General features: G+C 43.0%; 1 protein-coding gene across 1 annotated transcript in view; it reads left to right on the top strand.

Moving 5' to 3' along the window:
• The window catches only part of LOC135551777 (alpha-catulin-like), a 109,088-nt gene that overhangs the window by 31,212 nt on the left and 62,392 nt on the right, over positions 1-15,484 (top strand). The window lies entirely within an intron of this gene.

Genomic DNA, 15,484 nt, shown 5'->3' with positions numbered 1-15,484 from the left:
TTGGCGCGGTATGCAAATTGGAGTGGGTCTAGGGTTTCTGGGATGATGGTGTTGATGTGAGCCATGACCAGCCTTTCAAAGCATTTCATGGCTACAGACGTGAGTGCTACGTGTCGGTAGTCATTTAGGCAGGTTACCTTATTTTTTACGAGGATTAAATGTCAGGAATTATGAAACTGAGTTTAAATGTATTTGGCTAAGGTGTATGTAAACTTCTGACTTCAACTGTATATACTCAGATCATGTAACACACAGGTGGCCTTTATTTAACTAATTATGTGACTTCTGAAGGTAATTGGTTGCACCAGATCTTATTTCGGGGCTTCATAGCAAAGGGGGTAAATACATACGCATGCAGTACTTTTCTTGTTTTTTAGCAAGTAATTTATTTTCATTTCAGTTCACCAATTTGGACTATTTCGTTTATGTCCATTTCATGAAATCCAAATAAAAATCAATTTAAATTACAGGTTGTAATGCAACAAAATAGGAAAAATGCTAAGGGCGATGAATACTTTTGCAAGGCACTGTAACTTACTGACTTTATTGTCCCCATGGGGAAATTTTGTTGCAGTGTCATGTACACGTTTAAAGTGGTGTTTAAATACAAAACAAGATTGACAATACTAGTTTCATACCAATAAAATGTTTTTTTTTTAAAGACTAGCCTGCTGGCCTTACTGAGTCGATAGGAACAATAGCCCGAGCTATTTAGGAGGGATATCACACCTGGCACAAGTGATTGTCTAGTTGTATTTTCCCTGCTGAAGGGTGCCCTATACCTGCGCCCAGAAGGTAGTAGGTCAAAGTCCGGGTACAGGGGCTGGCTTGGGTCTAAAATTATTTTGTGAGCCTTGCAGAGGGCCCTGACTTTAAAGATCTCATCCAGGCCTGTCTGTTTGACTCCAAGTACATTGCTTGCTGTGGTGATAATCCTTCTCAGCATAGTATTAGACTGTCAGGGAGAGGTGTGCGTAATTGCGTGTGTGCGTCTGTGTGTATTTGCGTACCTCTATGAACAGGTAATGTATGTGCTTGTTCCGATAAAGAACTTTTGGTTTTGTTCTTTGAAGTTTTCCTCTGAATCCTTGACAGGTATTAGTTTAATCCTCTTGGTGCTCTGAGGCTGTTCTGTTCTCATTGGGATGCATGTGGGATGTGTCAGGTGTGTGTGTTTGTGTGTGCGCTCTGCCACTTTTCACACTCATCTGTTTGCTCACAGCTATGAATAACACTCTGCAGTGTTTTTGCCTGACAACCACAGACACTGATGCTGTTGAACAAGAACAACATCCACTGAGTGGCTTGCGTAATTAGATTGTGCCCAATGATTGCACAGGTTCCCTATTTAGTGCACTGCTTTTGACCAGGGCACATATAGCTCTGGTCAAAAGTAGTGCACTACTTTGGGAATAGGGTGCAATTATGTTCCTTGCATTACTGTTTGGATGGACACAGACTTGATATTGATACAGGGGCTTGTTACTGATGATAATAATAAAGATGGCACTTTTATTGTTGGTCTGAACAGGGCCACATGGACAGTAATGTAAGAGAGAGGACTCTTTGAAATTGAAATTATTTTTTAGTTTCAATTATTTATTATTATATATTTTTATCAACCTGACCACCACCCTCCTCTTCAGAGGACAAATATCTGTTTTTTTTACAGCTTTTCTGCTACATATACATACATTTGACATACATGGTACTTTAATATAAAGCAGTCACATAAAAATAATACATTACCAAAGATAATCTCTTTGAACCCTCAGCCACTCTCAGCCCACCCACCTATCACCATAGACCTCAGCTCTTTAATCCCGCCCCTCAGCCCACCCCGCCAATCACTATAGACCTCAGCTCTTTAATCCCAACCCTCAGCCACTCTCAGCCCACCCACCTATCACCATAGACCTCAGCTCTTTAATCCCGCCCCTCAGCCCACCCCGCCAATCACTATAGACCTCAGCTCTTTAATCCCAACCCTCAGCCACTCTCAGCCCACCCTGCCAATCACCATAGACCTCAGCTCTTTAATCCCAATCCTCAGCCACTCTCAGCCCACCCCGCCAATCACCATAGACCTCAGCTCTTTAATCCCGCCCCTCAGCCCACCCCGCCAATCACTATAGACCTCAGCTCTTTAATCCCAACCCTCAGCCACTCTCAGCCCACCCCGCCAATCACCATAGACCTCAGCTCTTTAATCCCAACCCTCAGCCACTCTCAGCCCACCCTGCCAATCACCATAGACCTCAGCTCTTTAATCCCAACCCTCAGCCACTCTCAGCCCACCCCGCCAATCACCATAGACCTCAGCTCTTTAATCCCAACCCTCAGCCACTCTCAGCCCACCCTGCCAATCACCATAGACCTCAGCTCTTTAATCCCAACCCTCAGCCACTCTCAGCCCACCCCGCCAATCACTATAGACCTCAGCTCTTTAATCCCAATCCTCAGCCACTCTCAGCCCACCCCGCCAATCACCATAGACCACCCTCGTTTGGCTTCCATGTGACATATATTTCTCAATTGTGCTGTTTTACATACATTTTAACCTTTCTAATCATATTGTTTTCCACAGATTGTGAGCTAAAGATGAAAACCTTTCATATGAGTATTATTATATTGTTTATTGACTCACTATGCTTTTCCAAATTGCTCAACACTGCTATTTGTAAGGTTAATTTTAAGTGTATGTTGTGATTTTTTTTTTAACCATTCCTGAACCTGTGACCAGAAACAAGCTACATAGGGGCAATACCAGAATTCATTATCTATTGTTTCTGTCTCTTTGCAGCAAAATCTACAGAGCTGAGATTGTTGTATGCCCCATATATATAGCATTCTGTTGGTGGCAAGAATTCTGTTTAATAATATATAATTCACTCAAGTGTTGAGTCAAGTGTATTTTTTTGTACCAGTTCATATACCATGTGTCATGGAATTGGTACATTGAAAATCTCTTCCCATTTATTTTGCAACCTGTAATCTGCCAATTTTTGTCCTCAAATGAAACTGGTATATTTTTCTATTTGTGCCAGTTCCTTTCCGCCAATTGGTATCTGTAATATATGGCAGGCAAACAAGTTCCCTTCCCATAAATGTTTTTTTTTATTAATCCGTATATTTGAGTTTAACCATGACATTTGTTGTCATATTTGTTCTATCTTTTCTGGAGGATAAAACTGAAATTGTAACCAGCTTTGTATGGCTTGTTTAAGAAAGGACGATACTTCAAACAAAATGTAATTTTCAATTAGTCGGAAATGAGCAGTTGTAATCTGTATAAAGGCAATTTTTGAACAAAGGACGAGCCGTTCTTATTAATCTACTGGAGAACCATTTTGGGTTTAAGTATAATTTATGTATGAGTGAAGCTTTTAGGGAGAAGTTTCAAGCTTTAGTATTTTATCATTTTAGCCCCCCAAACTCATTTTCATTATAGAAATAAGCATGTTTCATTTTGTCTGGCTTACCATTCCAAATACAATTTTAATATTTTTTGAGATATGAATACCAAGTATGTCTACTTCACCATCCGCCCATTTTATTGGTAAACTACAAGGTAGTGTGTAAACTCTTTTAACGAGCCAATACATATGGTACACTTGTCATATTTAGATTTTAATCCAGTGAGGCTAGAAAAGGGACTAAGATCTTCAATGAGACTGTGCAGGTATCCAGATTGCGGACTTAAGAAAAAAAAACTAGAATCATCGACATACATTGACACTTTGTTTTCATCCCCTGGATTTCTAACCCCTTGATGTTCTTGTTGAGTCTAATTTTAATAGCTAGCATTCTTAATGGCCATAATAAATAGATATGGAGACAACGGACAGCCTTGTTTTAACTCCTCTTAAAAGCTCAATACTTTCTGAAGTAACCATTATTTACTATTTTACATCTGGGGTTGTTATATGAAACTTTAACCCATTATGTAAGAGTTACCAAAATTAAAGTAATCCAGGCATTTATATATTAATTATAGTCGTAATTTATCAAATGCCGTTTTCAAAATCTGCTATGAAGACCGGGCCTGGTATCTTTGTTTCATAATGTTCAATTGTTTCAAATAATTGTCATATATTATCTCCAATATATCGTCCATGTAAAAAACCTGTCTGATCAGGATGAACAATATCTGGTAAAACCTTTTTTTAAATTCTATGTGTTATGCATTTTGCTAGGATTTTTCGCATCACAACATTGTAGTGTTAGAGGCCTCCAGTTTTTTAAATGGACTGGATCTTTATACTTACCACCCACCTGGGTACTGTTTTATTAGTAATGAAATCAGATCTTCTTGTTGAGTACCTGAAAGTCTACTGTTTGTATAGGAGTAATTAAAACATGCCAATAATGAATCTTTGAATACATAAAAAAAGATCTGATATACCTCTACTGCTATACCTTCAAGCCCTGGTGTTTTTCAAGACTGAACAAATTAAAATGTCCTCTGCTTTAAGTTGGCCTTCACACAGGTCTTTCTGTACATTTGTTAATTTATTATTATTATTATTATTATTATTGTTAGGAAATAAATCCTTACAGTTAACATCATTCAGTGGAAATGGAGGAGACCGAAAAGAAAACATATGCTTCCACTTTCAAAATAGAATTTGGTGAATCATGGATGACTCCATTTGTAATTCTGTAAATTATTTTTGTTATAATTTTGATTTTGAAGATTCAAGAACAATTTTGTGCATTTTTCACAATTTTCCATCCAATTTGCTTTATTTTTGTAATACATTACACTTGGAACAGTGACTAAGTACCCCCATTTCTTTTAGATTTTCCTCTAACCTATTTTGTGCCTCTATAGTACAATTACCATTACCATCTACCTGCTCGGTTACTTCCTCTTTCCTTTATTAGTCTAATCTCTTTTGACCTAAACTGCTTTTGTATTAATGATGAGTATTGTATTGAATGGTTTCTGAAAGTACATTTAAGTGTCCTATACAATAAGGGGATCTGCTGTACCCATGTTGTGCAAACAAAGTCAATTATGAATTATTTTGTCTTAGTTAAGATCAAATTGTCATCTAATAGGCTTTGATTAAATTTCCAATCTCCCCGTCCACTTGGAAATTCTGTAATAGTTATATGGAGGCCAATTAGATGGTGGTCCGATTACATTCGGTCTCCTATTAATACAGTTTTTTACTTTTGATGCCAGCAAGAATGAGACTTGGAAGTAATCAAGACGGCTAGCTTGATTAAGCCTCCTCCATGTATATCTCACTAGGTCAGGGTTTTTCAGCTTCCATATACTCTAGTTCTAATGTATCCATGATCTTCATGATTTCCTTTAGTGCTTGAGGGTGATTAACTTTACGATCCATTGAGGTACTTAAAACAGTATTATAATTTCCCACCATAATAATGGATGAACTCGTTGCTCGTGAGCTCAATAGATTATTACAGTTGAAGTCGGAAGTTTGCATTTTAGCCAAATACATTTAAACTCAGTTTTTCACAATTCCTGACATTTAATTCTAGTAAAACAATCCCTGTTTCTTTCATCACATTCCCAGTGGGTCACGAGTTTACAAACACTGAATTAGTATTTGGTAGCATTGCCTTTCAATTGTTTAACCTGGGTAAAATGTTTTGGGTAGCCTTCCACAAGCTTCCCACAATAAGTTTGGTGAAATTTGTCCCATTCCTCCTGACAGATCTGGTGTACCTGAGTCAGGTTTGTAGGCCTCCTTGCTCGCACACACCTTTTTCAGTTCTGCCCACACATTTTCTATAGGATTGAGGTCAGGGCTTTGTGATGGCCACTCCAATACCTTGACTTTGTTGTCCTTAAGCCATTTTGCCACAACTTTGGAAGTATGCTTGGGGTCATTGTCTATTTGGAAGACCCATTTGCGACCAAGCTTTAACTTCCTGACTGATGTCCTGAGATGTTGCTTCAATATATCTACTTAATTTTCCTACCTCAAGATGCCATCTATTTTGTGAAGTGCACCAGTCCCTCCTGCAGCAAAGCACCTCCACAACATGATGCTGCCCACCCTTGTGCTTCACGGTTGGGATGTTGTTCTTCGGCTTGCAAGCCTCCCGTTTTTTCCTCCAAAAATAACGATGGTCATTATGGCCAAACAGTTCTATTTTTGTTTCATCAGACCAGAGGACATTTCTCCAAAAAGTACGATCTTTGTCCCCATGTGCAGTTGCAACCCGTAGTCTGGCTTTTTTTATGGTGGTTTTGGAGCAGTGTCTTCTTCCCTGCTGAGTGGCCTTTCAGGTTATGTCGATACAGAACTTGATTTACTGTGGATAAAGATACTTTGTACCTGTTTCTTCCAGCATCTTCACAAGGTCCTGTTGCTGCTGTTCTGGGATTGATTTGCACTTTTTGCACCAAAGTACGTTCATCTCTAGGAGACAGAACGTGTCCCGTTCCTGAGCGGTATGACGGCTGCATGGTCCCATGGTGTTTATACTTGCATACTATTGTACAGATTAACGTGGTACATTCAGGCATTTGGAAATTGCTCCAAATGATGAACCAGACTTGTGGAGTTCCACATTTTCTGAGGTCTTGGCTGATTTCTTTTGATTTTCCCAAGATGTCAAGGAAAGAGGAACGCAGTTTGAAGGTAGGTCTTGAAATACATCCACAGGTACACCTCCAATTGACTCAAATGATGTCAATTAGCCTATCAGAAGCTTCTAAAGCCATGACATCAGTTTCTGGGATTTTCCAAGCTGTTTCAAGGCACAGTCAACTCAGTGTATCTAAACTTCTGACCCACTGGAATTGTGATACAGTGAATAAGTGAAATAATCTGTCTGTAAACAATTGTTGGAGAAATTACTTGTCATGCACAAAGTAGAGGTAATCACCGACTTGCCAAAACTATAGTTTGTTAACAAGAAATGTGTGGAGTGGTTGAAAAACAAGTTTTAATGACTCCAACCGAAGTGTATGTACAGTGTTTAGAGTTAGGCTATGGTGTGTTGGACAATTGTCCTCCTCTCTGTTAGATAATTAGACAGCTCTCTCTAGCACTTTTTAAATTTTAGACCCATATAGCAGCTCTCTCTTCCTCTTTTGGTTTTAGACCCATATAGCAGCTCTCTGTTCCTCTTTTGGTTTTAGACCCATATAGCAGCTCTCTCTTCCTCTTTTGGTTTTAGACCCATATAGCAGCTCTCTCTCTCCCTCTTTTGGTTTTAGACCCATATAGCAGCTCTCTCTCTCCCTCTTTTGGTTTTAGAATCATATAGCAGCTCTCTCTCTCCCTCTTTTGGTTTTAGACCCATATAGCAGCTCTCTCTCTGTCTTTTGGTTTTAGACCCATATAGCAGCTCTCTCTCTCCCTCTTTTGGTTTTAGACCCATATAGCAGCTCTCTCTCCCTCTTTTGGTTTTAGACCTATAGCAGCTCTCTCCCTCTTTTGGTTTTACACCTATAGCGGCTCTCTCTCTCTCTCTCTCCCTCTTTTGGTTTTAGACCTATAGCGGCTCTCTCTCTCCCCTCTTTTGGTTTTAGACCTATAGCGGCTCTCTCTCTCCCTCTTTTGGTTTTAGACCCATATAGCAGCTCTCTCTCTCCTCTTTGGTTTTAGACCCATATAGCAGCTCTCTCTCTCTCTCTTGGTTTTAGACCCATATAGCAGCTCTCTCTCTCCCTCTTTTGGTTTTAGAGCCATATAGCAGCTCTCTCTCCCTCTTTTGGTTTTACACCTATAGCGTCTCTCTCTCTCTCTCTCTCCCTCTTTTGGTTTTAGACCTATAGCAGCTCTCTCTCTCTCCCTCTTTTGGTTTTAGACCCATATAGCAGCTCTCTCTCTCCCTCTTTTGGTTTTAGACCCATATAGCAGCTCTCTCTCTCCCTCTTTTGGTTTTAGACCCATATAGCAGCTCTCTCTCTCCCTCTTTTGGTTTTAGAGCCATATAGCAGCTCTCTCTCCCTCTTTTGGTTTTACACCTATAGCGTCTCTCTCTCTCTCTCTCCCTCTTTTGGTTTTAGACCTATAGCAGCTCTCTCTCTCTCCCTCTTTTGGTTTTAGACCTATAGCAGCTCTCTCTCTCTCCCTCTTTTGGTTTTAGACCCATATAGCAGCTCTCTCTCTCCCTCTTTTGGTTTTAGACCCATATAGCAGCTCTCTCCCTCTTTTGGTTTTAGACCCATATAGCAGCTCTCTCTCTCCCTCTTTTGGTTTTAGAGCCATATAACAGCTCTCTCTCCCTCTTTGGTTTTAGACCTATAGCGCAGCTCTCTCTCTCTCTCCCTTTTTGGTTTTAGACCCATAGCGGCTCTCTCTCTCCCCCTCTTTTGGTTTTAGACCTATAGCAGCTCACTCTCTCTCTCTCCCTCTTTTGGTTTTAGACCTATAGCGGCTCTCTCTCTCTCTCCCCTCTTTTGGTTTTAGACCTATAGTGGCTCTCTGTTCCTCTTTTGGTTTTAGACCCATATAGCAGCTCTCTCTCCCTCTTTTGGTTTTAGACCTATAGCGGCTCTCTCTCTCTCCCTCTTTTGGTTTTAGACCCATATAGCAGCTCTCTCTCTCCCTCTTTTGGTTTTAGACCCATATAGCAGCTCTCTCTCTCCCTCTTTTGGTTTTAGACCCATATAGCAGCTCTCTCTCTCCCTCTTTTGGTTTTAGACCCATATAGCAGCTCTCTCTCTCCCTCTTGGTTTTAGACCCATATAGCAGCTCTCTCTCTCCTCTTTTGGTTTTAGACCCATATAGCAGCTCTCTCTCTCCCTCTTTTGGTTTTAGACCCATATAGCAGCTCTCTCTCTCTCTCTTTTGGTTTTAGACCCATATAGCAGCTCTCTCTCTCCCTCTTTTGGTTTTAGACCCATATAGCAGCTCTCTCTCCCTCTTTTGCTTTTAGACCTATAGCAGCTCTCTCCCTCTTTTGGTTTTACACCTATAGCGGCTCTCTCTCTCTCTCTCCCTCTTTTGGTTTTAGACCTATAGCGGCTCTCTCTCTCTCCCTCTTTTGGTTTTAGACCCATATAGCAGCTCTCTCTCCCTCTTTTGGTTTTAGACCCATATAGCAGCTCTCTCTCTCTCTTTTGGTTTTAGACCCATATAGCAGCTCTCTCTCTCCCTCTTTTGGTTTTAGACCTATAGCGGCTCTATCTCTCCCTCTTTTGGTTTTAGACCCATATAGCAGCTCTCTCTCTCTTTTGATTTTAGACCCATATAGCAGCTCTCTCTCCCTTTTTGGTTTTAGAGCCATATAGCAGCTCTCTCCCCTCTTTTGGTTTTAGACCTATAGCGGCTCTCTCTCCCTCTTTTGGTTTTAGACCCATATAGCAGCTCTCTCTCTCTCTTTTGGTTTTAGACCCATATAGCAGCTCTCTCTCTCCCTCTTTTGGTTTTAGAGCCATATAGCAGCTCTCTCTCCCTCTTTTGGTTTTAGACCTATAGCGGCTCTCTCTCTCCCTCTTTTGGTTTTAGACCTATAGCGGCTCTCTCTCTCTCTCCCTCTTTTGGTTTTAGACCTATAGCGGCTCTCTCTCTCTCCCTCTTTTGGTTTTAGACCTATAGCGGCTCTCTCTCTCTCTCTCCCTCTTTTGGTTTTAGACCTATAGCGGCTCTCTCTCTCTCTCCCTCTTTTGGTTTTAGACCTATAGCGGCTCTCTCTCTCTCTCTCTTCCTCTTTTGGTTTTAGACCCATATAGCAGCTCTCTGTTCCTCTTTTGGTTTTAGACCCATATAGCAGCTCTCTCTCCCTCTTTTGGTTTTAGACCTATAGCGGCTCTCTCTCTCCCTCTTTTGGTTTTAGACCTATAGCGGCTCTCTCTCTCTCTTCCTCTTTTGGTTTTAGACCCATATAGCAGCTCTCTCTCCCTCTTTTGGTTTTAGACCTATAGCGGCTCTCTCTCTCTCCCTCTTTTGGTTTTAGACCCATATAGCAGCTCTCTCTCTCCCTCTTTTGGTTTTAGACCCATATAGCAGCTCTCTCTCTCCCTCTTTTGGTTTTAGACCCATATAGCAGCTCTCTCTCTCTCTCTCTTTTGGTTTTAGACCCATATAGCAGCTCTCTCTCTCCCTCTTTTGGTTTTAGACCCATATAGCAGCTCTCTTTCCCTCTTTTGGTTTTAGACCTATAGCAGCTCTCTCCCTCTTTTGGTTTTACACCTATAGCGGCTCTCTCTCTCTCTCCTCTCTTTTGGTTTTAGACCTATAGCGGCTCTCTCTCTCCCTCTTTTGGTTTTAGACCCATATAGCAGCTCTCTCTCTCTCTCTTGGTTTTAGACCCATATAGCAGATCTCTCTCTCCCTCTTTTGGTTTTAGACCTATAGCAGCTCTCGCTCTCCCTCTTTTGGTTTTAGAGCCATATAGCAGCTCTCTCTCCCTCTTTTGGTTTTACACCTATAGCGTCTCTCTCTCTCTCTCCCTCTTTTGGTTTTAGACCTATAGCAGCTCTCTCTCTCTCTCCCTCTTTTGGTTTTAGACCTATAGCGGCTCTCTCTCTCCCTCCCTCTTTTGGTTTTAGACCTATAGCGGCTCTCTCTCCCTCTTTTGGTTTTAGACCTATAGCGGCTCTCTCTCTCTCTCCCTCTTTTGGTTTTAGACCTATAGACTCTCTCTCTCCCTCTTTTTGGTTTTAGACCTATAGCGCTCTCTCTCTCCCTCCCTCTTTTGGTTTTAGACCTATAGCGGCTCTCTCTCCCTCCCTCTTTTGGTTTTAGACCTATAGCGGCTCTCTCTCTCCTCTCCCTCTCTTTTTTGGTTTTAGACCTATAGCGGCTCTCTCTCTCTCCCTCTTTTGGTTTTAGACCTATAGCGGCTCTCTCTCTCCCCTCTTTTGGTTTTAGACCTATAGCGGCTCTCTCTCTCTCTCCCTCTTTGGTTTTAGACCTATAGCGGCTCTCTCTCTCCTCTTTTTGGTTTTAGACCTATAGCGGCTCTCTCTCTCTCTTTTGGTTTTAGACCTATAGCGGCTCTCTTTTGGTTTTAGACCTATAGCGGCTCTCTCTCTCTCTCTCCCTCTTTTGGTTTTAGACCTATAGCGGCTCTCTCTCTCCCTCTTTTGGTTTTAGACCTATAGCGGCTCTCTCTCTCTCTCCCTCTTTTGGTTTTAGACCTATAGCGGCTCTCTCTCTCTCTCCCTCTTTTGGTTTTAGACCTATAGCGGCTCTCTCTCCCTCTTTTGGTTTTAGACCTATAGCGGTTCTCTCTCCCTCTTTTGGTTTTAGACCTATAGCGGCTCTCTCTCTCTCTCCCTCTTTTGGGTTTAGACCTATAGCGGCTTTCTCTCTCTCTCTCTCCCTCTTTTGGTTTTAGACCTATAGCGGCTCTCTCTCTCTCTCTCTCTCTCTCCCCCTCTTTTGGTTTTAGACCTATAGCGGCTCTCTCTCTCCCTCTTTTGGTTTTAGACCTATAGCGGCTCTCTCTCTCTCTCTCTCTCTCTCCCCTCTTTTGGTTTTAGACCTATAGCGGCTCTCTCTCTCTCTCTCTCCCTCTTTTGGTTTTAGACCTATAGCGGCTCTCTCTCTCCCTCTTTTGGTTTTAGACCTATAGCGGCTCTCTCTCTCTCCCTCTTTTGGTTTTAGACCTATAGCGGCTCTCTCTCTCTCTCTCTTTGGTTTTAGACCTATAGCGGCTCTCTCTCTCTCTCTCTCCCTCTTTTGGTTTTAGACCTATAGCGGCTCTCTCTCCCTCTTTTGGTTTTAGACCTATAGCGGCTCTCTCTCCCTCTTTTGGTTGTTCGACCTATAGCGGCTCTCTCTCTCTCTCTCTCCCTCTTTTGGTTTTAGACCTATAGCGTCTCTCTCTCTCTCCCTCTTTTGGTTTTAGACCTATAGCGGCTCTCTCCCTCTTTTGGTTTTAGACCTATAGCGGCTCTCTCTCTCTTTGGTTTTAGACCTATAGCGGCTCTCTCTCTCTCTCTTTTGGTTTTAGATCTATAGCAGCTCTCTCTCTTTTGGTTTTAGATCTATAGCAGCTCTCTCTCTTTTGGTTTTAGACCCATATAGCAGCTCTCTCTCTCTTTCTCTCTTTTCCTCCTTGTTTTTCTCAAGAGTAAATGGAGGGACTTCTCACGGAGGGAGCTATTATCAGGTTTCCACAGTTGTTCAAAAAGCTGCTAAAAGGCAGAGGGTGTTTCCCAAATGGCACCCTATTTCCCTGGGCCTAGCCAAAAGTAGTGCTCTATATAGGGAACAGTGTTTCATTTGGAACACAAGCAGATGCACTAGTCAGGTTCCTGAGGTTCTGTCGCATCCCTTCTTTTCTGGGTGAGTGCCAGCGCGAGAGGGCATTTGAGTGTCATGAATACCAGATGCCCCGTGATTCAGGCCCGTTATGACCTGCACGCCAAATATGCACGCCATGCACACACACACATAGAGCATCTCTCTCTCTCCCTCCTTGGTTTCATGCCTTATGGCTAACGAGACGTGGTGTGATCACAGAAACATACAGGAACTCAAATCCTTCTGTTCACCTGATTTAGAATTCCTCACAATCAAATGTAGACCGCATTATCTACCAAGAGAATTCTCTTCGATTATAATCACAGCCGTATATATTCCCCCCCAAGCAGACACATCGATGGCTCTGAACGAACTTTATTTGACTCTTTGCAAACTGGAATCCATACATCCTGAGGCTGCATTCATTGTAGCTGGGGATTTTAACAAGGCTTATCTGAAAACAAGTATCAGCATATCGATTGCGCCACCAGGGCTGGCAAAACCTTGGATCACTGTTATTCTAACTTCCGCGACGCATATAAGGCCCTGCCCCGCCCCCCTTTCGGAAAAGCTGACCACGACTCCATTTTGCTGATCCCTGCCTACAGACAGAAAACTAAAACAAGAAGCTCCCACGCTGAGGTCTGTCCAACGCTGGTCCGACCAAGCTGATTCCACACTCCAAGACTGCTTCCATCACGTGGACTGGGAAATGTTTCGTATTGCGTCAGGCAACAACATTGACGAATACGCTGATTCGGTGTGCGAGTTCATTAGAACGTGCGTTGAAGATGTCGTTCCCATAGCAACAATTAAAACATTCCCTAACCAGAAACCGTGGATTGATGGCAGCATTCGCGTGAAACTGAAAGCGCAAACCACTGCTTTTAATCAGGGCAAGGTGACTGGTAACATGACCGAATACAAACAGTGCAGCTATTCCTTCCGTAAGGCTATCAAACAAGCTAAGCGCCAGTATAGAGACAAAGTAGAATCTCAATTCAACGGCTCAGACACGAGCTATGTGGCAGGGTCTACAGTCAATCACGGACTACAAGATGAAATCCAGCTCAGTCACGGACCAGGATGTCTTGCTCCCAGGCAGACTAAATAACTTTTTTGCCCGCTTTGAGGACAATACAATGCCACTGACACGGCCTGCAACGGAAACATGTGGTCTCTCCTTCACTGTAGCCGAGGTGAGTAAAACATTTAAACGTGTTAACCCTCGTAAAGCTGCAGGCCCAGACGGCATCCCCAGCCGCGCCCTCAGAGCATGCGCAGACCAGCTGGCTGGTGTGTTTACGGACATATTCAATCAATCCCTATCCCAGTCTGCTGTTCCCACATGCTTCAAGAGGGCCACCATTGTTCCTGTTCCCAAGAAAGCTAAGGTAACTGAGCTAAACGACTACCGCCCCGTAGCACTCACTTCCGTCATCATGAAGTGCTTTGAGAGACTAGTCAAGGACCATATGACCTCCACCCTACCTGACACCCTAGACCCACTCCAATTTGCTTACAGCCCAAATAGGTCCACAGACGACGCAATCTCAACCACACTGCACACTGCCCTAACCCATCTGGACAAGAGGAATACCTATGTGAGAATGCTGTTCATCGACTACAGCTCGGCATTTAACACCATAGTACCCTCCAAGCTCGTCATCAAGCTCGAGACCCTGGGTCTCGACCCCGCCCTGTGCAACTGGGTACTGGACTTCCTGACGGGCCGCCCCCAGGTGGTGAGGGTAGGCAACAACACCTCCACCCCGCTGATCCTCAACACTGGGGCCCCACAAGGGTGCGTTCTGAGCCCTCTCCTGTACTCCTTGTTCACCCACGACTGCGTGGCCACGCACGCCTCCAACTCAATCATCAAGTTTGCGGACGACACAACAGTGGTAGGCTTGATTACCAACAACGACGAGACGGCCTACAGGGAGGAGGTGAGGGCCCTCGGAGTGTGTTGTCAGGAAAATAACCTCACACTCAACGTCAACAAAACTAAGGAGATGATTGTGGACTTCAGGAAACAGCAGAGGGAACACCCCCCTATCCACATCGATGGAACAGTAGTGGAGAGGGTAGTAAGTTTTAAGTTCCTCGGCATACACATCACAGACAAACTGAATTGGTCCTCTCACACAGACAGCATCGTGAAGAAGGCGCAGCAGCGCCTCTTCAACCTCAGGAGGCTGAAGAAATTCGGCTTGTCACCAAAAACACTCACAAACTTCTACAGATGCACAATTGAGAGCATCCTGTCGGGCTGTATCACCGCCTGGTACGGCAACTGCTCCGCCCACAACCATAAGGCTCTCCAGAGGGTAGTGAGGTCTGCACAACGTATCACCGGGGGCAAACTACCTGCCCTCCAGGACACCTACACCACCCGATGTTACAGGGAGGCCATAAAGATCATCAAGGACAACACCCACCCGAGCCACTGCCTGTTCACCCTGCTATCATCCAGAAGGCGAGGTCAGTACAGGTGCATCAAAGCTGGGACCGAGAGACTGAAAAACAGCTTCTATCTCAAGGCCATCAGACTGTTAAACAGCAACCACTAACATTGAGTGGCTGCTGCCAACACACTGACTCAACTCCAGCCACTTCAATAATGGGAATTGATGGGAAAGGATGTAAAATATATCACTAGCCACTTTAAACAATGCTACCTAATATAATGTTTACATACCCTACATTATTCATCTCATATGTATATGTATATACTGTACTCTATATCATCTACTGCATCCTTATGTAATACATGTATCACTAGCCACTTTAACTATGCCACTTTGTTTACATACTCATCTCATATGTATATACTGTACTCGATACCATCTACTGTATCTTGCCTATGCTGTTCTGCACCATCACTCATTCATATCTTTATGTACATATTCTTTATCCCCTTACACTGTGTATAAGATATTAGTTTTGGAATTGTTAGTTAGATTACTTGTTGGTTATTACTGCATTGTCGGAACTGGAAGCACAAGCATTTCGCTACACTCGCATTAACATCTGCTAACCATGTGTATGTGACAAATAAAATTTGATTTGATTTAATATAGCAGCTCTCTCTCTCTCTCTCTCCCTCTTGGTTGCAGATTAATAGAGCAGCTCTCTCTCTCCCTCTTGGTTTCAGATTAATAGAGCAGCTCTCTCTCTCCCTCTTGGTTTCAGATTAATAGAGCAGCTCTCTCTCTCTCCCTCTTGGTTTCAGATTAATAGAGCAGCTCTCTCTCTCTCCCTCTTGGTTTCAGATTAATAGAGCAGCTCTCTCC

The sequence above is a fragment of the Oncorhynchus masou genome, chromosome 13 (assembly GCF_036934945.1).
Source record: "Oncorhynchus masou masou isolate Uvic2021 chromosome 13, UVic_Omas_1.1, whole genome shotgun sequence".
Classification (NCBI taxonomy): Eukaryota; Metazoa; Chordata; class Actinopteri; order Salmoniformes; family Salmonidae; genus Oncorhynchus; species Oncorhynchus masou.
The sequence above is the reverse complement of the archived record's forward strand: the minus strand, read 5'-3'. Positions and strand labels throughout refer to the sequence as shown.